This window comes from Stegodyphus dumicola, chromosome 10, assembly GCF_044657685.1.
Source record: "Stegodyphus dumicola isolate Sdum_Otavi_A_Nest chromosome 10, ASM4465768v1".
Classification (NCBI taxonomy): Eukaryota; Metazoa; Arthropoda; class Arachnida; order Araneae; family Eresidae; genus Stegodyphus; species Stegodyphus dumicola.
The window spans coordinates 126,362,646-126,390,121 of NC_140777.1; the positions used below are offsets into that span (position 1 = coordinate 126,362,646).

The following is a 27,476-nucleotide window of genomic DNA, read 5'->3' on the forward strand; positions in this document are numbered from 1 at the left end:
AGCTGACGAGAAGGGGATAATCTTGCTCCGGGTCTTAAGATAATGTGTGTGTGGGGGGGGGAAAGCGTTTAAACATGTTACTTCTCTACATTCAGTTTTATACAGAGGAAAATAAAAACTGAATTTTTCTAATGAATGGAATTTTGTACAATGAAAATTTATTATTGAACGATAAACTGTAAGGCAAATAACATCATTTTAAAGCCATAGGAGTAGAAAGACAGATATCTGTTACATAAATGAATTTGTAGTAAATATTGAGTTTTTCATTTCGAATGCTATGTTTCATGTATGCGAAGTAGCTGAGTATCTTAAGAAATAATCTTCATTCAAATGGCCTTCAACCTTTTCACGTCTAAAAAGAACTGTTTTTCAATTACATTGTGGTTGCTGCTTTTTTGGTTAATTTTCTAATGACATATAAACAATAATTTTTTTTATTTGATACTTATGAATAAATTAACGCAAACTAGACTTCAAAAAATTCTTCAGAATGATGATAAATAATACCTAAAAATACATTATTGGTGCACTTTTAGGTTTTATATGTAGTAGTTAATATGGAATCCTTAAATTATATATATATCTATGTATAGGTATATATAAACGGAACAAAATATAGAACAAGGTATAAAATATCAAAGAAAAATATCTTTATTATACAATGTTCATTACCATACGTATGTTTACGTAATATCAATATAAATGGTTAGTTAGGTTTCGTAAACATATAATTTATTTTTATATTTTGTAATTTTTGTATTATACATATCTGAAGTTTAATTTTACTTGTTCTCTTTTTGGGTTACGACTTAAAGTGAGAAAGAATTGTTAGGGCATTTATAGGGATTATGTTATATGCAATCAGTTAAGATCCGACTTATAGCATAGTCGAAATATAGCAGTTTTTTAAGCTACTTATTTATATATCTATTGTTTGATTATAGCAAAGCATTCGACGGCTATTTGCCTAAGGGTAAGGGTGCCTCGCGGAGAACTTTCTAAGCAAAACTGACTCTTACTCACGTTACACGTGGGGAAAACCACAAAAATGCCAATACAGCCATCCCGTTCACCGGGATTCGAACCCCGGATCGACCTGCCAGAGTTCAACGACTTTACCGCTCAGCCGCTAGTAAGCCACACACACACATCCACACATATACATTAAATTATATTTACATGTCTATTATTAAGTATAATTAAATGCAATTTAATCATAAAGAGTTAGAAAATATTCTACGGAATTACTTCACTTCGTAGACCTTTTGTAAGCTTCACCATATTTCTTAAAGAGAATTTAAGTGCTAGTTCCATTTCCAAGCCGTTTATGTACCTTATTTTTTATGCTTTGAATTATATTTAGAGAATTATTTCACCTGGTTATAGCTGAAAATGCAGTTTTTATATTGAAGAATTTAAGGGTAAGAAGAGAATTATGTCCTTTTCTAATTATTCTTGAAGCATTTAATTTTTTTTAAAAGAGCACATTAATACGGATCACTGAACTAAGATACTCGATACAGGAAAGATTAATCAGCTTCTAAATTATGATTTTCATTGAGTAAAAATGAATTCATCTGCATTCTATAAGAAAGCAGATATTCAAAAAAAAATTTTCTCTTCTTGCAGTCATAATATTTTTCTTAAATATTCAGCTAATTCATATTCAAATACTCCAATCCATTACAATTAGTAATAAATCGATACAGTAAATAAATAATTAAAATCAATTAAATGGAATTTTAATTGCCATTTTCCCTCTGATAAACCCCTCTTTAGAGTTCAATAACAGTCGATCAGCTTTTGTTGGGGTTCATTTTTCTTTATGGTATGCTTACGTTATATATGTATGTATTATGCATTGCTCATACTCGTCAATTGCAACTTTTAATATCTCTTGGAAAAAAAATCAGTATGGGAATCCAGAAAATGATTCTTAGTGACTCTAAAACTATTAGTACTAGGCATTGTCATTGCACAGTGTTTTAAAAAAATCCCATTGTTTAAAGGTAGATCCTATGCTGATATCCTAGTCTACAATTAAAAGCTGTGAGTCAAAATTAAGGGGGTTGCGCTTAGGAAGCCTTAATGAGAAGTAGTTATAGGAAATGTTAATCAATACTTATTATCTTATGGATTAAACACTTACTCCCTATTTTATCTCGTGTATGGCAAACGGATATTCGTCAATCATAAAGAAAAGAAAGGTGAATCAAAATGAGTTATATTCTTGTTTTTCCAACTGCAAAACCATCTTAAGCTACTATCGGATTTAATCTTTAAATTATTCCAATAATAATCAGAACAATGGGGGCCACTATTCTTAACTATAATTTATTGATGCAAATCCTATTTTGGTTTCAAATGCCTTTCATTAATTACATTAATGATATGGATATTTACTAATTATTACTATTACTAAAATAGTTGTAAATACTTTATTACTGATATGTTTATGTACTATTTTATTAAAAAACGTATTTATTAATTTATTAATAAATTTATTATAATTTATTAATATTAATTATTCATTTATTAATAAACCAAAAAAGTGCATACTAATATTATTAAGCTGTTTAATAAATACGTAAAACACCATTTCAAAACTTTTCGTATCCATCCTTGTACGCGTTACTGACTTACAGTGAAAAACAGAGGAGAGCTCCATTCAAGATTTGATTCCTGATCTACTGATACTGAATGAGACCTAAAAACACTTTTTTTTAAATATACCTCCTCTTATGATCCCTGACACAGCCGTTTTCTTTCCCCTTTTGTAATTAACGTCAGTCTCCTGCTCTTGACCGCATTTGCCAAGCCACCTTTTCTGCTACTATGAAACACTTATTTTTTCAAATTTCATTACAGATGTATTTCTCATTCAGTTAATTCGGTCCTCACTTCGCGGAAAGGCAAAAATAATTAAAACACAAAATATTTTTATTAAAAATTTAAAGATATGGAAAAACATAAAAAATTTAAAAAAAAACATTTTTTTACAGTTAAAATTAACGTTTCTACTCAAAAAAAGCATTTCAACCAGCGAGCAAGAAGGTAGATTTTTCGGTGCACAAAACGGAAAGTTAACTTTTGATCTCACTCGGCAAAATGACACTGAAGGCGTAGAAACTGGCCTAATTTGTTGTGGACGCTATGCTGAGTCAATATATGAGATAATTTAATAACTTAAATGATAATTCCAGATGGTAAATATTTTAAGCGGATTAAATTGTAATGCAAACATATTTGGATCGCAAACTGTCTTATTTTTATTATTTTTTCATTAATATAAAATCTGTTGTGTACACCACATGACTTCCTTGTACGGAACATTAAGTTATACGCAATTTTATTGCATTTCATTTAAACATATTGAATTAACAGTTAACGAATTTTGAATTAAATCTACTTCGTCGATAGCGCATTCTAACCTCCCTGTTTTTTTTTTTTTTTTTTTTTTTTTTTTTCTTCTTCCTTTCTTTAAACGGCGCTATTCTAACCTCCTTGGTGGTGGTAGTAATTCGCGCGGTTTTGAAATTCGAGAATCATGTTTGTGGTTTCTATTTATTCTAATGAGTGAGTGGATTTTTTTTTGGGGGGGGGGACAATTGTAACACTACTGTATGCTTGCTAATGGGAAAAAAAAAGCGTTGCAGTTTTTTAAAAATGGAGCGTATTGCCTACTGGTAAAGAGGAGGAATGCGCCTTTTTTTTTTAATTTTTTAAATTTTTTTTTATTTTTATTTTTTTTTTTCTTTAATTGCTTAAGACGTCTTTGAATATTTTCTGAGTGCTTTTTTCCAAAACTTCTGTTCGTATTCTTAGTCTAACTATTAGCTTTAAGTTACGTGCAATTATTTGTAATATGGTTATATCGTATGTTGTATATTATAAAGAATTAGTAAAGGGGTTGTTAAAGAAAGCCATTCTTTTAAAAGTGGTCGATGAAAGAGAATGTTTAGGAGGCCCCGATCTAAATAGTTATAATTCAGATTGTAAGGATTATGTTAATTTTATTAACAGTTAAATTTTAAGTTAAATTTCCTTTCCTGTCAAATTCTTAACTTCAACTTACTACTTCCGGCCAGAATGTAGTTTTGGAATCATTCTGAATACTTAATGATGAGGAGCGGTATTTAAACCGCGAAGTTACTTGCAGAGTGAGAGAGAATCAGAGTTTTCGATTTGTGCGCGTCTGCCTTTCGGTTTCTCTCTCTCTCTCAAAGCTGTTATTACGCTCGGCCGTACTCAGACCCTTGATAAGCTTGGTAGTCAAATAGAGTTAACGGGCCAACTCGTTTAGAATCTTGATAGCTTCGGCTATATCTCTTTAGTTAATCTTAGTTTTAGTTTAACTTTTGTCTCTTAAGTTCAAGCCCAAGTGTCGGCTTTTATTGTACACTCCAAGACGGACTTTTGTTAAATCTTATTGGAATAATAAAGGGTTAGTTACCCTTCCATCTTGTTGTTTCTTGTTATACGAACTTGTGTGATTATTCGCTAAATAGTTCTTAAGATTCGCCACTTTCTACAGCCACTGAGAAATACACTAGTGAAAATCTTACAAGATAATTAGTAATCCCTAGCAGAAATTAGCCTGTAATAATCTTTTATAAGAATTATGTAGTTAAAGTATTTTGTTTATAAAAGAAATATATATTTTTAAGCTTTTACGGTCTTAGGCTTTCATATATATGCATGTTTTATGATTATAAATGTATATTATGAGAAGGATAGCGTGATGTTTGTAAGTTCATCTACTGTTCTGTCTGATTGCTAGACTGTAAAAAAACGTAAAATGCATGTTTAAAATGTATGTTTTTCCCACCAATTTAGAGCTCTTTTTAGTTCTATGTTTTAAACAAATTCTCTTAATCCTGTATTTTAGATGCCATATTGCTTTTTTCTGTGAATTTATTTATTTATCGCCAATAGAAACCTCGGTGAGAAAAGAACTAACACATAGGAAACTCAGAGTAACGAGTGGCACATCTAACTATAATTAGAAGACTCATGTTTGAATCTCGCATAACAGATTCCTCACGTTTTATGATTCGTAAAATACATAATCCCCCTACAAATTTCATATTTTCCTTCAAATCTTCGTCACGTTTGACGGATAATATAAATAAATACCTATGAGAAACATTTTCGCCCGAAATTTGGTAAAGAGCCACCGCATCGTCACAACATGAACACTGGGTAAAACAGTTTCAGGACATGGGCTGCTTATGTAAGAAAACCAGCCCAGGACGTACAGCAACTAAACCCGAAGTGGTTGAAAAAATTCGTGAAACATTTTTTACGAAGTTCCACAAAGTCAACGCGCCATGCAAGTTCTAAACTTACTGTGTCTTGTGTAACGGTGTGCTGTGTGTTAAGTAAACGTCTACAGTTCCGGTCATACACCTTTAGATAGATGTTTCCTTCATGGAAAAATTTATTAACGGGGGCATTTATTAAAATACGTTGTCAGAATGGTTGTTCCCTCATTTGGGAGAAGCGGTTCACGGATTCATTCTGCAGCAAGACAGTGCTTCACCACATTAGCATAAAAACATACGTCAGTGCCTAAAAGGTAGTGTTTCCCCATCGCTGGATTGGCTATGCTGGGTCAAACGATATGGCATTGCTTTGTTGGCCATATATTTTGATCCCCATATCTAATCTATTGCGATTATTTCCTATGGGGGTTGTGAAAGACAAAATGTTCGTGCCCCCTCTTTTCCACAGGATTTACAAGAACTGAAGCAGCAAATAGATAACTGAAGTACTCTAATCATTAACAGAGGATAGACTAATGTGGCAGAAACTGGAACACCGCATAAATGTTTGCCGTGTCAAACCAGAGGGGCACACATTGAACATCTATAGAAAATTTGATAAATATAGTTTTACTGTAAATTTGATTTAACAAAATAAAGTAATTACTATAAAATATTATATTAACTGTCAAGAATTGCAAGATATCTTAGTTCAAAAAACACTAATTCGAATCACACATAACATCAAGATACATGAACACTACAAATCAGGTTTCTAAACTCCCAAGTTTATTCATGTCTAACACACATTCAACTGGCGGTGCCAGATCCAAGAACAAGAAGTATACATCATGAAAAATTTACGGCCTCTTTGGCGATTAAAATATATTTCCACACAAAATTTCTTACAATTACAGCGTTCACGTGTATGCTTTCTTTTTGTCAAATTCAATATGAAATACCCTGCATATTTATTTAAAAAAAACTATTTAAACGATGTAAATTATTCTGAAGTGCCAAATTGTTTCGTCCAGCTAAAGAATAATAAAACAAGTTCCAAAACAAGTTAAAAAGGTGTCCGAGCTGTTTGGAACTCCTACATGTAACTATTGTACATGGACTATTCGGACTATGGCAAACCATTTATCTACGCAGTAGAAAAATGCCTTCGCTGAAAATATTTTACAACCACCGACTCGTATTCAATTCACATATGACGAAAATCCAGAAAACCTCAATATAGCCAACCCCTTTCACCTGAATTTGAAACCGGGTTGAATTACCCAAAGTGTTCAGCAATCTTACCACTCAGCCGAGCCGATTTGTATTCAACGTACATATTAGGGAATTTCAGAAAACCCCAATACAGTCAACCCTCTCACCGGCATTTGAGCCCTGGTTGAATTACCAGTATTCAGCAATCGTACCACTCAGCCCCTTGCAAGCCTGTAGGTTAAATACTATAGGAGCATAATAAAATATATTTTACAATGTAACGTGCAACTCAGTTTTAACTTAAAACCCCAATGCAGCCATCCCTCTCACCGGGATTTGAGCTTTAGTTAAATGACCAGTGTTCAGCAAACTTACCACTCAGCCGCTGGTAAGCCTGTAGGTTAAATACAGGAGTATAATAAAATATATTATACAATGTAACGTGCAACTAAATTTTAACTTTTTTCTGTCTCATATCACTATACATAACATTAAGACCCTCATATGATTAAATTATTTGTAATTAAGCTGGAAAAAGCGATTAATAGATCAAATATATTTTAAGATTATACGGAAGCGAAACAGCCAGTGTAAAATTTTAACATCAGACAAACAAGCAACCTGTAGCTTGTTATGGATTTTTATAAAAATGTACTCAAATCTGCTTTTTTTTTCCTATTACAAGACATTAGGCATTCTAACTTTCATGTATGTAATCTCATGAAATGTCTCATTTTATATCACATGGTATCTCGTGACTAGCAAAAATAGTTTGCTATTTAGCGAATAATCAGGTGTAATTTCTAAAATTAGAAATACCGGAGCTCTTTGAAAGGCCAAAATAAATAAAGTAATAAAATAAAATTTAACGGATAAAGGTCATCAGAAAAAGGCAAAAAACAAATTAATTAATTAAATAAAAAATAATAAAAAGGTTATGCTAATAAATAAATTTTCAAATTAAATAAAGGATAAATAAATTTTAAAATAATAAATTAGATAACATTAACAGTTAAATAAAAATTAAAACTCTTTGGTTAATCTTATTGCGCTCCAGCTGAATTCAAGTCCTGAATATAACAGTTGCACAAAACATTTAACAAAATTACTTGAATTTCAGTATCGTCGAGAGTGAACTGGTCACTTTTTTATACCTATCGAACAATAGAGGACTCTGAAAGATTAAAAAAAAATGTCCATTTGTTTTCCGATTGGCAATAATTACGTTTCATTGTTTCGCTTGGGTGAGTTACCACTGTGCAACTGTCAGAGCGGTGACTTCGGTTCTCATATTTGTTTCACTAATTACGAACTCTAGCTGGAGTATCTTCAAACTGGAAACAAAACTACCAACAGTTCATAAATACTGAGATCTTTATCATTGAGGGAAATATGCATTCTAAAAACAAAAGCACGTATTGAAATAAATGGTTAGTGAATAACGAGGGGATATTTAGAAGGTCTGTTGTTCGGAACAATGAAGCTTTCAACACAAGTGAGAGAGAGAAACACACCACTTGTTCACTTCCCCGTTTTGGAAAGCATTTGATCACGTGGTCAAAGCCAACGGGATTGGAACAAACCGTCTGTGAGGTTTGCGATAAGGCTCCGTAATCGGCAAAGACAGCAGTTGGTAATTGAGAGGACAAATTTGGTGGAATTCAACCACAGCACTCACAGTGTTGTGTTACAAGGTGGAAATCGTATAATTCGCTGTGACAAACGGATTTCGTATGAAGCATCAGCAGGATTTATTTAAGTAAGTTGTTGAACCCAAATTAAAAAATATTGGGAGTAAATATCAGATGTTTATAATTCTTTTTTTTTTTTTACTCCCACATTTTGCCTGTTGTAGTTTAAACTCCTCTAATTTTGATGTTAAATGAATCGAGTAAGAATGAAGCTCACACATTACAAGCTAGTTTTCCTTAGCACAAGTGAAAAACATATAAACATAGTAGCATAAAAAAGTGATTTTTTTCCTCCTCGCTTTTTTTTTAGATTTCTGTGCATTGAACTTTCTCTAAGAACTCGTAGTTTCGGATGATTTTGGTTTTCGGTGGTCGTAGAAAGGCGATGTTTAGTGTAAATGTTTATTTATATTTATAGAATTATTGGTCACTTTTAGAAGTGGTCGCCTTAGGGAAGTGATGGTCGAGATAGTATTCATTGTGTATATGGTATTCACAATGCATATTTTAATATTATTTTAAATTAATTTATTATGCAGTTTTTCTAATTTTATTACTTTTTTTATTAAATGATTGTTTATAAATTTTAACCAAATACGTACCTCCTTAAAACTACTATTATGTCCGAGAACAGAATAAACATCGCTACTGAACGTGAAATAAAGTGACTATTACGTCTGAGGACAGAAATAAACAGCGGTGTTGAACGTCATTTCTCTAAAACAAAACGCCAAATAATCTGGAAGTTGTGCGTGGTCGTCTTAGGGGTTATCACTACAATTACTTATGTGCTTTTCCTCTTTTAACTAGTTTTTACGTTTTTGTTTTTATTGTTCAAGACCTATTACAAACTGCGATTTTCCAAACGATTTTATTATTTTTTTTTTAATATATAAAGTTTTTATTTTAAAAATATAACTTTTTCTCCAATTATACATTTATTTATTAGTATTTCCGATTCATTTCAGTCTACCATCAGATAAACTGTTAATGATACTTTCTGTTTTAAACATTTTTAAAAGACAACTAAATTTTGCTGGTTGAAAATATTTCCAAAACTAAAATTTAAAGTACCAAAAGTATAGTGGAAATCTCTGTTTAAAGGTGCGCTTTTGAAATTTGAAAGATAACTATTACTTTCTATTCGTTCACGGAAGCTTTCGAATAATGCTTGATGTTTAGTGATTCTTTGTTGCGTGTACGAAACTTCAAAAGATCTTGAGAAACACTTTTAGAAATAACACTGTGAACTTAATAATTTAAAAAGACCATTTTTATTACTATGTATTTGTTAATTAATTTAAATTAGCTTAATTAAGCAAGAAAGCGTCATCATGAATTTCGATAAAGAAATTATAATGTAAAAAACTTGCACAGACCTAGTGGCAGCTTGGATAAGATCACTGAACACTGGAAGTTCGACTCGGGTTCGAATCCCGGCCAATGAACTATTTGTATGTGCTTTTAGAAGCTTTTACTATATTTTCGTGAATACGAGCCACTTTTCTTAAAGTTCTCCACGAAGGCTTCTCTTTGTTTAACCTTAAAGCCCTAGTATGGACTAAAAAAATATCAGACGTAAAATAAATTTAACTCGGTGGAAATACTTAAAAAATTAAACACGTTTTTCAGTGTCACTTCTGATACGCAATAAATTCCATCATGCTCATTAAACATTTAGATTTGTTTGAATACGCCAAAGCACATAAGCACTGTGTGCCCAAAGGGAAACTGTCTTCATATAGGATTTTCTGGGGATTTAAAAAAAAAACTTTAAACACAACCAGTGTAGCTCTCTCTTTCGACAATATTCAAACCCGGACGAATTACCAGTGTTCAATTACCTTTACCATTCGACTTATGATGGGTAAACATTTAACATCTGAGAGTTATGTCAAAAAAAACTATATATTTCGGGCAATAAATATATAATCTGGCTAGATAGTGCCTGATTTCTTAAGCATCGAAGCATCCTTTCCTCGCTTTGTCGACGCGTGATATGTATAACGATTAGAAGTTAAAACATTTTTCAATATTGAGTGAAACATCAAGTAAGTTTCACAGTTTCTCTTTCTTCGAATTTGTGACATTCTGACCAGCCTTGAGCTCAGAGTTATGTTTCAATTTAGGTTTTTTTCTTTTTCAAATGGTAAATGTAAAATGCAGTTTATACAAACGCGGATAAGTACTTAAAAAGTAGATATTCGAACAGAATTGCAACTTTTGTGGATAACATCTTCGATTTGGCATCTGTAATACAGGTGATATGACATTTGCGCGCATGGCAGGCCGCACAATTGGCATTTGCGCACATCATTCCAGTAGTGACATAAAATTTTCTAACAAGTGTAACCAGCTACGCATAGCAAGAGGCATTTCCGCAAAACCTGTCCAAAATAATCAATGAGACTTCATGATTTATCGACTGAGTGTTTCTTATGTATTAATTTGCTATTTTCTTTTTAAAAATCTTCGTGCTCGTTTTAGAATATTTCCGCAAAATTTATTTCCTCCTTATTAAAATATTTAAAGACCTACAGTATCGGCATTTTTTTTTTTTTTTTTTTTTTTTGATAATGCAAATCCTATTCGACTAAAAATTTTAGAAATTAGCCTTCATTATGTTAAACAATAATCTATTTTGGAGTTACGAAAATAAAAAAAAAAAAATCATTACTTCCTGGTACGATGTAAGGAAGTATTGTAATCCCGAAAAATTTTGGATGTCATATGTCAATGAATATATCCATTTCGACCGCTCTCGAATCCATGTGAACGATACTTTTGCTTGACATCTGAACGTGCAGACAAAATAAAGCACTGTTTTTACCAAAACGAATTGTAAGATAGAGTTAAAATGAATTCAGAAGAGAATTTTCCCCTGACATCTGTATGTATGTATTTCGCATAACTCAAAAACGAGTAGCCGTAGAACATCGAAATTTTGTGTAATCGACTGCTATAATATATAGCTGTGCATCTCCCTTTCTCGTTGCAATAGGCAGTACCGAACATAAATATACATATTTTCATACTCTTTTACTCTGTGAGCTTGTTCTTTTTATTCTTATATGTTGGTAAACTGTCATTTTTTGCTTTAAAAGTAATTAAGTTTTTATGTTCCGGTTAAGATTTTTATGTTAGTTAATCTACATGCAATAGTTTTAGAATTCTCAACAATTTAAAAGTTGTTAAGTGTTAAGCCTAACGTAGTCGTCATTTGTTTACATTTGAAATTCTTGGAAGAATAGTGAATCAAGGCAGTTTGTACACCAACTTCAGTGTCTTTTTGTCGGGCGTTACCAAAAGTAAACTAAACTAAAAGTAAACTTTTGTGCACCGAAAAATTTGTCATCCTGCCCGCTGGCCAAATTGCTTGTTTTTTATGTAGAAACTCTAATTTTAATTGTAAAAATTGTATTTTTAACTGTATTTGGTGTTTATTTTTATTTATTTATTTATTTATTTTGTTGTGTGCGTGCGTTTTGCAATTTTTAATGAAGATGCTTAAGTTTTTAATGCGTTTTTGCTTTGCCACGAAGTGAGAAATGAATTAATTGAATGAGAAATATATCTGCAATGAAATTTGAAGAAGTAAACTTAAATGAAATTCAACAAAAAATGCGTAAGGCTGTACAAGGAAGACATGTGATGTTCACAGCAGATATTTTTTAAGAAAATATAATTTTATGATATCTAACGTGGGTTATTTTAATTGCACATTATTTTTCTATTCTGGAAAAAAATACTTTTTTTTTTATAAAATGCTGAGCGTAGTCCATATTACGATAGAATGTGAATGATAAAGTGACCGGAAAAATGCCCACAGGAATAATGCTCACAGAATAATGATCATAGGTATAAATGCTCACAGGAAAAAAGCCCACACAGAAATATGCCCACACAGAAAAAAGCTCACATGGAAAAATGCTCACTTAAAAATATGCTTACGCGGAAAAAAGCTCACATAGATATGTGTTCACATGGAAATAAGCCCACTGATAAATAAAATACGTAGAAAATCTTTACATTAATCAATCAATAATTAATCGATTTGAACATCGTACACCTACATGAATTTTTCGAAGGAAAATTATTTAAATTAGACTTAGACTCTATAATTGACCGAGCTATTGCGAAGAGCAATGTTGCCGGTTCCAGAATTAAAGCCCAAGGGCACTTAATATAAAGAAATCCGGACGTGGAGAAAATCTCAGATGAAAAAATGGAGAAAAGGGGAAGAAGAGAAGTACCAAAAGGAGCAAGACAATCCAATCGGACAAGTTCGCAAAACGTGACGAGCGATCATATCTTTCAAGGAGGACCCAAGACAATGCAAATCAATGACAACAATATGAGAAGATACACTACAGCAATAGTTCTAATGACAAATTCAAATACAACTAAACAACCTCAATCAATTGTGCTAAATACAACATAATACAATACAACTATACAACACAATTTTAATACAACTATTCAACGCAATACTCTACAGCAACTCAACAACAACTTAAGCAACCTATTTACAACACTACTCTATCATCCCAATACGAAAAATCTCACAGCATTAGTTTTATAATTCACCAAGAATAATATTCAAGCTACAGAAGAACTTCAATCAAAATCAGATGCATTGGAAGTATAAACAGCTACCGATTCAGGAGCTAAGTGAAAAAATTGTCGTATCCTCCCATGAAGATGTGAGCTGCAAGTGGTCTGACACTTCTATCTTCGAAGAGAATTTAATAATTAAAGACTTGGGAGTAATTAACAAAGTCACATTGCACAGCTTTGTTGAAGAATTTTTCATTAGATCTTCTGATGTAATCTGGAATCGTCTCAGGGTTTAAGTCTCTGTGTTAAAAGTTTATTGCGGATAAGATAGTGTGAATCAGTAATAATGCGCAGAAATTTGTTTTGCACTACTTGTAATTGATGCAGTTGAGTTTGAGTGACAGTGTTCCAAGCAGGAGCTGCGAAGTATCGGTCGAATGCAATCGGTATATATATGTTTTTTGGTACGCAATTATTTAAATTACGAAAACATCTATTTTATATATACGTAGGTTGTTTTTTTTTAACCTCCGATCGCACAGTATGATGGCCAGGTATACGGCAGGTGGTTGGTGTGCGTAGTAGGCGACTGCGCAGCTCCCCCTCCACACGCTCTGTCACACTGGCGTATTCAACACGCCATTTTCTGTTGAGTTGCAGTCATGTAAACATAGCTGTCGCTATTGGTTCTACCGCCAAGAAACAGCTTTATGAGTGATGGCGTTGTTCGTGAATGCTGTCGAAAGTTTAAAGATGGCCGAACTGATGTGCATGATGAAGGGGGTCAAGGACGCAAGTCTGTCGCTACAGACGACATTGTTCAACGAGTTGACCAAGCGGTTAAGCAAAATCGAAGGTTTACCATAAGTGAATTATTCATGGAATTTCCGGAAGTTTCAAGATCTTCCCTGTACTCTATCGTTACTGAACATTTGCGCTACAGAAAAGTTTGCGCTCGCTGGGTCCCACAGATGTTGATTGACGATCACAAAACTCGCCGAATGTTTGCTTGACCGTTACAATACTGACGGAGAAGAGTTTTTAAAATCCATTGTGACAGGTAATGAGACATGGGTTCAATATGACACGCCCGAAACGAAACGACAATCACAACTATGGATGCACACAAATTCTCCAAAGAGACCCACAAAATTCAAACGAACCTTTAACAACCGTAAGGTTATGGCAACTGTTTTTTGGGACCAAAAAGGTGTGTTGCTCGTGGAGTTTATGCAGCTTGGAACAACAATTAATGCAGATTCATATTGTGAAAACCTATGTGAGCTTTTTTCTGTGAGCATTTATACTTGTGAGCTTTTTTCCTAGAACCAAATGATAAAAAGATATCTTGTTTAAAATAGTTTAATATTTCTAGTATAAAATTAATGTAGCAAATACAGTATTGAGGATATCGAAATAAGTATACAAAAATGCTCATAAATTAGTTATAAAGATACTGAGCTTTAAAATGTGTTTTACTTGGTATGCATTTTAACATTCTAAAGACAATTGATTTTTTACGTGATATTGTTCTTTACACGTTAACACTTGCATAATGAAAAAAATTTCATAAAACATATATTTGTGCTTTCTAGTAGCTTAAAAGTTTGTAGAGGTTATACAAAATCCAAGTCTCTGTTACATGTTATCGAAAGATACTCAAGGGTCTATTACCCACCCCATGTCGATGTTTCTGGAGCGTAACCCTTCTTTTCGATTAAAACGCAAGTATCATGTGCACAGGTGCCACTATAGCCTTACAAACGCTTTCTAGGAGCCAGTGAGTATACCAATTCAGCGTTTGGAGGGTAGATTCTTCCTTCCTCCGTGGCCGAGCCAAAGAACGTCTATGTACAATACATATTCTTTGGCTGAGCCAAAAGCTTGATGAAGCTGTTATTCTGTAAAGCTGTGACACTTTCTCCCTTGCCCCTTACGCACATTGGCGTTTCCAGACAGGTATGCCAGTACCTCTAGAGCTATTCTCTGTCTAGAGTGAGTGGCGAGAGAGGGCTTTCACACACTATTACCGATAGTTTAGACCCTCAGTAGAAAACCTTGCTGATAGCTTATAGACCGGGGATGTGACCCACTGTCAGGAAGGGTTCCTATAGCAGGACAAGATCTAAGTTATACCTCTTCATCAGTTCTATCATATTGTGTCGCAGCACGGGCTCTCTGCAGGTTACATTGCAAGAAAAGCAATGTGTTGTCTCATTGGTCTCTCTGCATATTGCTCAGTTTGAGCAGTTCTATTTCGTATGCAAGGAATTTCGAAGAGCTAGCCTGATGGTTTGTAACGTTCGATGTTCCTTCTTATTCGTTAGAGTGTAGACAGTTAACGTAACTACTTACGGTTGATCTTTACATTATGGTAACTTGGCGTTTTTTTGGCGAAAATTTGGCGACCAACTCTCCTACAGCAACCCTCTATTTTTTTCCCCCGCCGCCATTTTGTCTTCACGAAGTAAAGACATGTTTCTTTTCTTTTTATCTACTGAACACTTCTTCCAACAATCTACTAGCCGAATTACACTTATGCTAGAAATTTTATCTAACAAAACTACTTAATCATGACAAATATTCACTGCAAAATTGGGAAAAAGTGCACAATACCATACTCCTTACGCGTTTTTCAAAATAACACATACACATAAACCATGTACACGCAGACTTATTTTTACTTAAAAAAACATCCCAGAATTACACAAAAATAGCATTGCGCACACTCTTCACTATATCCATGTACACTGCTTTTTTCTCATAAATTAGAAAAATTTTACGAAAATACATGACAATTTTCTGAATCTTTAAACACGGTAAAAAGAACATATATGAAATTACCTGATCGCGAAAAAGTTTATACCCTTTCCAAATATGAACATTTCCACATATAAAATAAATAAAATATCCACAAACTTTTACCTCTAAATCATCTATTATATTATACACGTCACCAACGAATTCATACCGCAAGCATTACAAATACTTAGTGTCAAATATTTAAATTATTTCCATGCACGTTTACTTCAACTTAAACGTATACCAAATTCCTACAAACATAAAATTCACAAAATAACTATCATTTAATTAAAATATCACTAAACCATGTACACGTCGACTTATTTTTACTTAAAAAACATCCCAGAATTGCACAAAAATGGCATTGCGCACACTCTTCACTATATCCATGTACACTGCTTTTTTCTCATAAATTAGAAAAATTTCCCAAAAATGCATAACAATTTTCTGAATCTTTATACCCAGTAAAAAGAACATATATGAAATTACCTGATCACGAAAAAGTATATACCCTTTCCAAATATGAACATTTCCCCGTATAAAATAAATAAAATATCCAAAAACTTTTACCTCTACATTATCTATTATATAACAAACGTCACTAACTAATTCATACCGCAAACATTACAAATGGTTACAAATACTTAGTGTCAAATATTTAAATTATTTCCATGCACGTTTACGCAAATTACTTTACTTCCACCTTACATTTAGAACAATGCATAAAAATAATATCCTCAAATAATTAAAAATACTAACTTACCTATTCTTCTTCAGAATCTTGATTACGTGTCCGATAAACTTTTCTTATTTCTGTTTCAGAATCTTTAAAATCATACTTATAGTTCACACCAAGGTACCAGGTAAAATAAATAACTTAATAAAACATCTTTACTTCTATCTCGCACAACCTTAAAGATACACTTATTACTACCCCTTTCAATCCCACTAAATACCCATTTCGAATTCACTTTAGTTAGGGCCATGGGATCAAAAAATTAACGAACACTGTTTCACACAACGCAGAATAAAGCCAAATACAAAATTTCCAGATTTTTTTCCCGATTTCCCCCCTTTTCCGATTAAAGAACCGTAATTCGTCCATTAATATCACATGACATATCCCATGATCTCTCATTTCCAACTTGCCTTGAGGATTCGGTCAATTAAGTTATAATAATTCGAAGACATACGTTTAAATGAAGGGCAGCAAAAAATATATAATAGACGTACAAGGAAGTCATGTGGTGTTCACATCAGACGTTTTTTATTTTTAAATGTACAATGTGATATATTATTCATTTTGTGTTTTAGCTTTTTCTTACAAATCGAATCTTTATTTATGTCTTTAGTATTAATGAAAGTGTAAATTAAATCGCTTTAAATTTATTATTGTAGTAGAATACTTCTTTAGTATGGCATAATGCTACTTCAAGAATACAGAATATTTTTAGTATAGGTGTAAAATTCTTCAGTATTCAATAAATTATCAGTTCACTAGATTGTTATTTCCTTTTCTACAATAGCTGATTGTCAAAATATTTACAACATATCAAAAACTCCATAAAATTGTACTAAAAACATTAAAAACGGTCTTAGTTTTGGTATAAAAATAGTAATTATAATTATGTTTATTTGGAATAAATAATGTAGTTATCAGTTTTCGTTTAAACTTTCCTGACCTTTTCCATTCCGGTGTGTTAATTTTGCGAAGTTTATAGTATTTTTCGGGAATACTGGAGGGATGTAAAGGGTTTATAGAGAGGTTAGGGAAGCTTAATGATTCTAAAGCCTTGTTAAAGAAAAAAAAAAAAAGTTTAGGAACCTCTGTCATAGATGCATGAAGATTAAACTACTCAAAAGGAAGTATATTTCACAGATAATTTTTTTATCTAAATTGCGTAACTAAACATATTGAACTCTACAGACACAGATTTTCCTGCATATTCACAGAATTATGCATAGCAATAAAAGCGGAAGCAGTGGATGGCATTTCAATAGCACAGAAAAGTGAAGAAAAAAACTGCATATACTCCAGTACAAAGCTTAGGTTAAGAATAATAACATTCCACTGATTAATCCGGGTTTTAGTTTGCGAATTTTAATATTATTATTCCTGAAAGACTTTTGTGTTATATAAATACATGTATGTGTACAGATCATATGATAAATTAATTTTAGTTAATTTAAAATGAGTTAATTTTGAAATGACGCGGTTCAGAGAGATTTATTTTAAGCATGTTACTATTTTTAGTATAGAGATGAGAAATAACCATATCAGAAAGTGAGATTTAAGGTCTTACAGGAAATTAAAAATTAGTAGTTTATGTTACCTATTTTTTAGCTTATGTATACTATAGGTATGTATAGGTAGAAGGGGCCGAGAAGCAACATTTTCACCACTGGTCGAACAAATATAATCTCTCCTCACGAAATGTGCAGTTTCACCCCAGTTTCGAGAGAGAACACTCCCGGAGTTATGTACATAGTCCTCCCACCCTTCTACTCCTACCACTCATTTCTCGAGAGGACTTTCCTCTCGTCGTGTATTTGATGACCCCTAGCCGCCCAGACACTTACAACATCCATGCCTTCTCTGGGATTCGAACTCCAGGCCCATCGGTACGGCAGTCAGCGTCCCTAACCAGTGTACAGGAGGGTATGTATATGGACAGCGAATCTGCTTGCGGAGAGGCCCACGAGCAGCCAAGCAATAAAATCTCTGAATACTGGTAAATCAACCCGGTTTAAAATCCTATCAAACGCGGAAGGGGGGGCGCTGGGCGCATAAGAGATTTTGTGGTTTTCTCTATGCGTACCGTGAATGTTAGCCAGTTTTCCTTAGAGAATCCTCCATAAGGACATCTATTCCTTAGGGAGCTAGTACTCATGTGCTTGCCCTAACCCAAAGAATACTGTAGTTGTGACGACTAGGCATTTAAATCATAAGCATGATAATCTAAATAAATACCGTTGTCATTAAATATTATGCAATGTAAATTAAACTGTATTAACATTTACTTGTGACTGAGAAAACCACGTAAATCTCTTGCTGTTGGATTTTTCAATAGCCAGAAATTTAACTTTGGATATATACCTAGCAATACGCAGTCTTATCCATGACTGATCTTATCCTTTCAGCCGCTGGTGGGCTTTCCAATCTGAACCTTATCGTTCAAACCAAATTTTTCTGAATGTTATCTGTAGAACAAAGCCTGTTGTTTCGCTTGGATACAATGGATTAAGACACAGATAGACCTGTATTTAAACAGAATGGCCAATTTGAAAAAGAAACACCGAAACAAGATTAAATGTTTCTTTTGCTGAAATTTGACAGTTTCAGACTTTTTTTATTTGCTTGTACTTAGAGGAAACATTTCAATGTTAAAATTAACTTGCTCATTGTCTGAAACGCAGTCTCCAAAGCTAGTGGGATATTTTTTTTGCAATTATTTAATTAATGAGTTAAATTGGAAAATTTAAATAGTATAATAATATTGAAAGCTATTACCTTCTCTCACAATTTACTATACCCTCAGTTTTATACGTCCTTTTTCATTTAAAAACAATTTTCTGATCGTGAAAATAACATTTTATCCGAAATATCTATCATTCTCAGTATCCGAATGACTAAGATTGCTGAACTTGCTAATTCGATCCAGACTTGAATCTTGACCCAGTATATGGGTAAAATGCATGAAAGGGTAACTTTCAGTAGATTCCCCGCTATCAAAAAACTGAATTTGTTTTATGCATATGTATTAAAATTTAAATTCCTACAAGAATTCTGAAATAAGCCCGATGTTAAAATCGGCTTTAGAATCAAAGTTATAATAAAAAAAGGCTTCCAAATTTTTACTGTTTAAAAATCCGGACGGTTTGTTTACGACTGCACTTCAGCAAATTTCTTATCGAAACTCCTGAGTTATAGAATATATAAAAATAAGAGTTAAAAACTTATGACCAACAGGCTAACAGGAAGGACATTACAGTAGTGTCATTAGGTTATACTAAAGAGCAGTCAAATAATTTTCATTAGAGCCATGATTTTGAGTTATACGTGAAAGATTATAAAAACGAAAGTCATGAAATAATTCAAAAAGTACAAAAAAAAAATTGAAACGATAATATAAGTTCGTTAAAAAACTTTTAAATCTAAATAAAGGATGTTTCAAAATGTAATAAAAAAATTTAATCTATTAAATCTATCATCGATATACATACATGTGTGTGTATTATATATATATATATATATAATGGCCTTCAAAAGCTGCCAGAAATAGTATTAATCTGAGAGAAAAAAAATCGACAGCATTCCTTTTTTAAATTACCTTCCTGTATGTACATTTTGTGCTATTCCGATGGACATATAATTATTGGCAAATTCCGATGGCTGTAGAAGTAACATGGCAGTAATATTAATTGGCAAAAATGTAATTATTTGTAGTTTTGTTTGTTACGTTGATGATGGGCCTGCGGTGAACAGTTTGAAATTGATTAAATTGTCACATACATGATATAAATTAAGAAATTAGCTATTAATGTAGAAACCAATCATAGCATGGTTTCTGTTTTTACAAAATGCAATTATGTTTCAAAAATTGAACTTCTCTTTCCTGCAAACAAATACCATTTCAAAGTGCCGCAAGTAGCTCACGAGCAGCAGTTTAGCCATACCTGATATGCTATTAAATGACATTATTACAGATGCAGTCACTTGCCTTACAGAGAAGATATCATTTTCAAATGATTTAGGCTTTATTCCCCTTCCGTTTATACGGTTAAAACTATTTAATGTTTTCAAAGATTCACTGAAAATAATTTGATATGTAAATTAATGTAAAATGAATGCCTAATGTAAAACTATCATGAGTATTTTCAGGATTTTTTTCCTACGTGAATATGAGTTTGTTTTCCTTAAAAAGTTCCAGACAAAGGCTTCTATAATCATGCTACATTCAGTGTTTGAAAAGCTTTTCATTTCAGCTTTCTATTTCTCGACCGCCCCCCCATTTGTAGCGTTATTGTTGTTGAACACTGGTTGAATTTGAAATCGACATGGGTTCGATTTCAAGTAAACGGGCTGGCTGCATGGGCCTTTTCGAGGTTTATCTCGCGAGTAGCGTGGGTGTGAACCTTTTAGAAAGTTCTCCACAAAAGCATCTCATCCATTATGCACATAGCCCTGGCGTGCTTCTCTATAATCAAATAAATCAAACATCCCTTTTTGTCCCAACTAAGCCATTTACTAAATCAAAGAAAAAACAAACGCCGAGTATTTGTAATCTCCTCTGATTAGAAAAATTACAAAATTTTCAAGTAAATAACAGTCGTATCTATTACCATTTTAATAGTAAAAAACTACTTCTAATGGCATCTAATGATATATCGAGCGGAAAAGGTCGCTAAACATTGTAATTCGATCCAGGATCAAACACTGTAGAACGGACTGGTTGCATGGACATTTTGTGGTTTTCGCTATATGCCATGTGAATAAGAACAAGTTTTCCTTAGAAAGTCCTCAACGAAAGGCATCCCTGCTATTATGAAGGTATGTCTAAGTGAGCTAGCAGATATTCGTGTAGCACATCAGGGAACCCCGATATGGCCAGCATGTCGCATTATGCAGGAGTTTACTTGTAGAGACATTTCATTTTTTTTTTTTTTTTGAAAACAGGAGTCATGAAAAATGAGCAACGCTTTTGCCGGAAATCGAACCACGGATCTCTGAAATACGCGCCCAGACCACTACACCAAGAAGGCACGCTAAGAAGGTGGGAGAAATACCTTATATACTGCAAGAAAAGAATCTTTTATATTACGATCAGTATTCTTGTTTATTATTTTTCCATCGGTCTCTATTACGTGAGTTATTATTATGTTATATTTATTTCAGTTATTTTTATGGGGAAAATTTTAACTCGATTCTTGAGAATATTGATATTTGTACGCATTTTGGGCCGTTAGTATTAATAAAATCCTATGCAGGTTTTTCTCATAGAATTTGGCCTTACTTAGAAATTCTGATTCAACTGTTGGTTTATTAGATAATGGCACATATTTTATTAGATAATGGTTTATTAGATAATGGCCTGCAGTATATAAGGCACACGTGAGCTATCTGCCTAAGAGGGGGGATGCCTTAGTGGAGAACTTTCAAAGAGAAACAGACTTGTATACACGTTGCACATGGAGAAAATTACGAAAACGCCCATGCAGTCTGCCCTTTCACCTGGAATCCAACCCAGGTCGAACTACAAGTATTCAGCGATTTTACCGCTCGGCCGCTTGTAGGACCTGCTTTGATTGTTAACGAAATACAGATATTCCTTCGTTTGAAAACTAATATGGTAATACTCTCAACTCTAGATTATTTGGATAATACCGGAGACGTCACACATGATTAATTAAAGTAATGGTTAGCCCCAAAGACAGTTAAAAAGACATAGCAAAGAGGAGAAAACCGTATTATGATTAACCCCAAAATACCGTTGATTTACCACCAAACTTTGAACATACGTAGTTCTTCGTCAGAACACGTGCCCTTCGAAGCTTGAATTTTGAATTTGTTTTCCATCTATTTTATGTTTTTGTTAACTTCTAGAAATTCTGAATAATGATTTTAATGGTGGACGCTTGTGGCTTACAGCCGTTGGCCATTACAAAGGCTAGATGCGGTGGTTTCTTTATTACGGAGTACATAATAAGTGGGCTATCATTGCCTTTTATGAAAGGATGGACAAATCAAATCCCTGCCATCTCCGGAATTCGAACCCGGGCCTTTCGATACGGCACTCACTAATCCGTCTGGCGGCAAATTTTGATTAATAAACTCTGCTATTTAAAAGAAATGCTATTCCACTCGGGAATGCAAAAGATATTTTTGTTTCAAATTTAAGCGGAAAACTCAACGATTTCAAGTAGTGTGTTACCCTTCTGCAAGGTGTAAGGTATTTGTCTTTCAAATTTAATCAACAGACTCTGTAATTTAAAAGAAAAGGGTTGTCAAATAGAAATGTGTTGTCAAATTTATCTCTTCTTCGCGCTACTGTGTTGCCATTCGGCAAAGCGTAAGATATTTGTTTTTCAAATTTCTGTTTGTTATTGATTAAGAAAACTAATGATTTAGATGTGATTAAGCATACTTCTGTATTATTATTATTAATGGCTAGCTGGACCCAGAAATTGCAACAATTATATTCATTAAAATCATTATATATTTATTACTTACTGTAGATGCTGGCAGTACAAGCAGATAGTTAAAAGAAAAAGATACACTCTGCGAATAGCGAAAGAATAAACCGCTTTCGAAATGAAAAAAACTAAGTTTAAAATGGCGTTGAGGAACAACATTTACAAGAGAATTTGAACAACGTCATTGAATTCAAATTCGTCTCAGATAGTCGGTTTGAACGTTTTGTTTTGAGGAAAAATTCATTTACCACAGAGCATCATACTAGATGTTATACTATATTTTCATACTATTTTGTAATTTGCGTAAACAATTTTGTTTTACGCTAATGCCTTGGTATAGTAATTTTTCCACAGCTCTGCAGAGAAACAAAATTAACTTTTTTTTTCTCTAGGCAGGACCAAGTAATCCGCCTCAGATTAATCAGCAGTTGACCCAAAGCAAGAAATGACTTCGTAGAAGACCTTCTAAAGGAAACTGACTGTTATCCACCCTACACATGCGGAAAACCGCACAAATACCAGTCCGTTCACCAATATTTTAATCCAGGCCAAAATACCAATGCTCAGCGACTTTATCGCTAAGCAGCCGGTCAGCCTTCTTTCAGGTTTATACCAGATACACCAGCGGCTGAGAGGTAAAGTCGTTGAATACGGATCATTCAACCCGGGTTTGAATCCTGGTGAATCGACTGGCTACATGGACGTTTTCGAGGTTTTCCGTATGTGTGTCGCAAATACTAACCAGTTTCTTTAGAAAGTCCTCCACGAAAGCATCCCTACCTTGAGGTAGATAGTCTAGTTCTCGTGTGCCTAGCCACAACCAAATAAAGAAAGCCAAACCAGGTTTATATCAGGGTTTACGTTTCATGCATTTCAGTATCTAATGTACGTTTTATGCACTTTTACCGTCTTATTTTAGTTTTATGTGCATGTTTATGTAGGTTTGATGTATACACAATATATATTTAATTTTATTATTTAACCAATATAACGTGTATACCCCAATACTCTTTATATATATCTCTTGTATGCCAATAGCCCCTCTGCAGCGGTTTGGAAGTGAAAATGAAATTGCAGTTTCTCAATAAACTCTCGATGAGGTGCCTTTGGTCACAGTGTAGAAGACGGATAATGGAGGACGTCCATTATTTAGAGGAGCTAATCCTCCAATATCCACAGGATAATTCTCTATATAACGGAGGACGAGGGCATATATACCTGCTTACCAATGTTAGCCACCAGATGTCTCCGCCCTCTATCACTTACCTACCTATCTTCCTACTCGATAGAATTTTCCAGGAATAGCAGGTGTTCTAAAGATAAGAGAAAAAAATTGTCAATATCGGTGATTTTTCGTCGCCGTTTCAACTGTCTCTTCAAATCACAGCGAGACTGCCACCTAAAGAAGAACGATCATTTGAAAAGCTTCATTGATTTATAAAGTCTGAATCTTGAAAAATGTGTTAAGAATATTATTTACCATTTTTTTCAAACATGTTTCTTTTCTCATAACTCCGTTGTTTCTCCACTAGGAGAACTAAAATAGCCGCCTTGTATTACATGATTCCTTTCTGTTCCAGTAATTATGTTCAACAAGATGACATAAAAATTAAGCAACCTGGATTTTACTCAATGACAATGCTGCAAATCATTCGCAGCTATTGTTCGTCGACTGGAGAACGCGAATCTAATTTGTTTGAGTATGGGAGAAACGTTTAGTATCTTGTACATTCAGAAATAAAATGATCTCTCATTGTAAAAATTTCTGCTTGAAAATATGGATCTTAATATCTGTTTTAGAAACCCATTCGCCAAATAACTTTCTGCTGAAACATACATGCTCCAGTGTTGCGTATTAATTGAAATTGTGCAGCTCTTACCTCTTAAACAGTGTCATTTTCAAGTCCTATACGTGGGGCCAAATGATCAAGACCGCTGAATACTAGCAGTTAAACCTGGGTTCGATTCCAGGTGAAAACCCTGACTTCGTGGTTGGCTTGATCCGGTTACTGTAATTGGTACTTTAACTGAATAACTATAATTGATCCTTATATGTAACTGTCATCGTATCTAGCCGTTAGATGTAACTTTAACCATATATGTCTTTCGGTAGTGCCCACCAGCGGCCGAGAGATAAAGTCGCTGAACACTGGTAGTTCGGTCCGAGGTTCGAATCCCGCGAACGGGCTGATTGCATGGGAGGTTTCGTGGTTTTCCCCATGCGTAACGTATATACGAGCCAGTTTCCCTTAGAAAACCCTCCACGAAGGCATCCCTTCCCTTAGGCAGATAACCCTCGAAGCTTTGCCATAATCACACATACACAAACGTCTTTCGGTAATTTTAAGAAATAGATATTTCTTGGCGATCAGGTGAAAAATATGTAAGATCGGAGAGAGAGAATCTGCTCTGTTTTTCAGTACAGAATAGAATTCGGAGTACTGATAGACCTCTGTGCGAGCTTCGCTCTTCAGATGCGCTTTGCATAACACTGCGTTTAACGTTCTTAGTAGTCTGAAGCGTAACTACTGATTGCACTCGTGATATTGAGAAAATCCGTGCGAGTATTTTTTGGTGGAAAGTTCCAGAACCGTAAATTGTTTCTTTTGATAAAAATAAATTTTATCAAGATATCGGTTCGGTGTGCATTCATTCTGTTACGAACCCGTACGCACGCAGCAATATATTGCATCTGTGCATCCTGTAAGTGTAGATTATGCAATGTAAGTTTTATGCTTTAATTTGAAACAAACTAAATAATTTTAATCATTGATGTGTTATACTACTCTTTCCTGAATTTAAACTGGCAGAATTGCTTTATGAAAGTAATACGAAAGCTTACGAAGTTTCTTTTGTTTTTAATCAGCGGTGAAGTGATATCTCACTTTGTCTAAACGCGAAACTGGAGAAATCATTCAACGACTTTTCCTACTTAGTATTTTCTAGTGCTGTATAACAAGCTATATTAATACACTAAATACTTTTCGATTTGGGGGACTTCCCAGTGATTCAGATTAAAAACGGTTTTTTTTTTTTTTTTTTTTTTTTTTTTTTTTTTTTTTTTTTTTACGTTTCTCTATCCTACTGTTGCGGACAGTAGAAAAGCTACTAGATCGTGACTGAATTTTCAACCAAACTGAAAACTGTCACGCAGCAGGAAAAACACCCTTTCTAACCCAATCAATCGGCAGTCTGAGACTTAGTGCCTCGCAGATGAATGTTGGGAACAGATTATAAACGTACATTTCTCCTTCGGATATATTACGCTCAAGCCCCGTCGAATTCTCTAATCATCGTTAAGCCGATGTTATGTAAGTATAATATATAACTTATAATAGACAGAAATAATAGCATTAGTTCTCTGGAAAGATTTTGCATGTAATTACTGTTAAAGAAAGTTCTTTATGAACAGGTACACAATTCCATAACAGAGGCATTGTTTTGTATTTTCAATTTATTTTCGGTAACCGCAGAACTGAAGCTTTTTAAAGTACTCGAAATAAATATAACCATGAAAAATATTTTGCTAAAAAAATACTTAGAACAAAACATCCGCGGAAAACATTTTTCTCTGAGCAGCTTAATCGGTGAAGTCTCTGAACACTGGTCATGCGAGCTATGTTCGACTCCAGGCGAAAGGTCTGGCTGCATGAGAGTCTTCGTGGTTTTCCTCAAGTGTAACGTAGATACGAGCTAGTTTCCGTTAGAAAAACCTGCATGAAGGCACCTTCTCTTAGGCAGATAGCCCTCACATGCCTTGCTATAATACAATAATTCAAACGAAACCATTTTCCTCTCCCCCAACGGCCCCCTGAAATATATATTTCCAGCAAAATATCACCTGAAAGTGTTTTTATAAATAACAGAAAAATAAGGTTTGAAACAAAATTAAATATCTTTAGGTTTTGTTTTCTGGCAGCACTAACACAATTCTTTTAAATCGCTGAGTTTTCTGATAAAATTTCAAACCTAAATATCTTACGCTTTGCAGAGTGGTCATTAAGTTAGCTCAAAACATTAAATAAATAAATAAAAAAGCAATAATAATTTGAAAGGGTTCAGATTTTAATGGTTGCCCAAAAGGATTTGTTAAAGTTTTTATACACTGTCACTGAGCTGTCAGTATACCAGGCTGCCGTTGCACTCATTTCTTTTTGTCTTTTTAGCTTTGTTATTAAGCATCATTTTCTCTGTATTTACGCCATATAAAATTTAACAGAAAAATTGTAAAAAAATTTAAAAGCAGCATATGTTTAGAATTCTCGAAGGTGTTAAGTAATGGCATAAAAACATTTCTCTATTTTTTTCAGTCTTTTCGTAGATCATCATATCAGTGTTCAGTTTTCTTAGTAAGATGGGTTGCAAAACGTTTTCTGTATTTCTATAACTAATGTTTTGTGTTGTTAAATTTATTAATTATGTTAATAGCATTAATATCATGTTCTTGATGTATTTTTAATGTCATGTTCTTCGCACTTACGCCACATAAATTTCAATTCAACAGCAAAAAGGCAAACTATTTAAAAACAGTATATCTTGAGAATTTCCGATAGATGATCTCGTATGTTTGGCAGCACTGTACGAATAAAAATGCTTTATTCCGTATAGTGTTACCACTGCTCACTTTCAAACCGTTGAGTTTGTTAATCAAAAATTCATTTAAAGTTTTACAAATATGAAATATAAAATTAGAAATTCAAAATTGGAGCTTCCAGGTGCACATGTTAGGGTGGAGGACTACAATACAAAA

General features: G+C 33.5%; 1 protein-coding gene across 3 annotated transcripts in view; it reads left to right on the forward strand.

The window, feature by feature from the left end:
• The first annotated feature begins 8,083 nt into the window (after positions 1-8,083).
• The window catches only part of Pi3K92E (phosphatidylinositol 3-kinase 92E), a 122,091-nt gene continuing 102,698 nt past the window's right edge, over positions 8,084-27,476 (forward strand). For 2 of the 3 annotated variants that reach the window (XM_085825519.1, XM_085825521.1), the window contains exon 1: positions 8,084-8,241. The gene's annotated coding sequence lies outside the window, so the exon portion shown is untranslated. Of the gene's footprint in view, positions 8,242-25,961; positions 26,038-27,476 lie in introns of those variants that run through there. The other variant, XM_085825520.1, reaches the window with a different exon arrangement.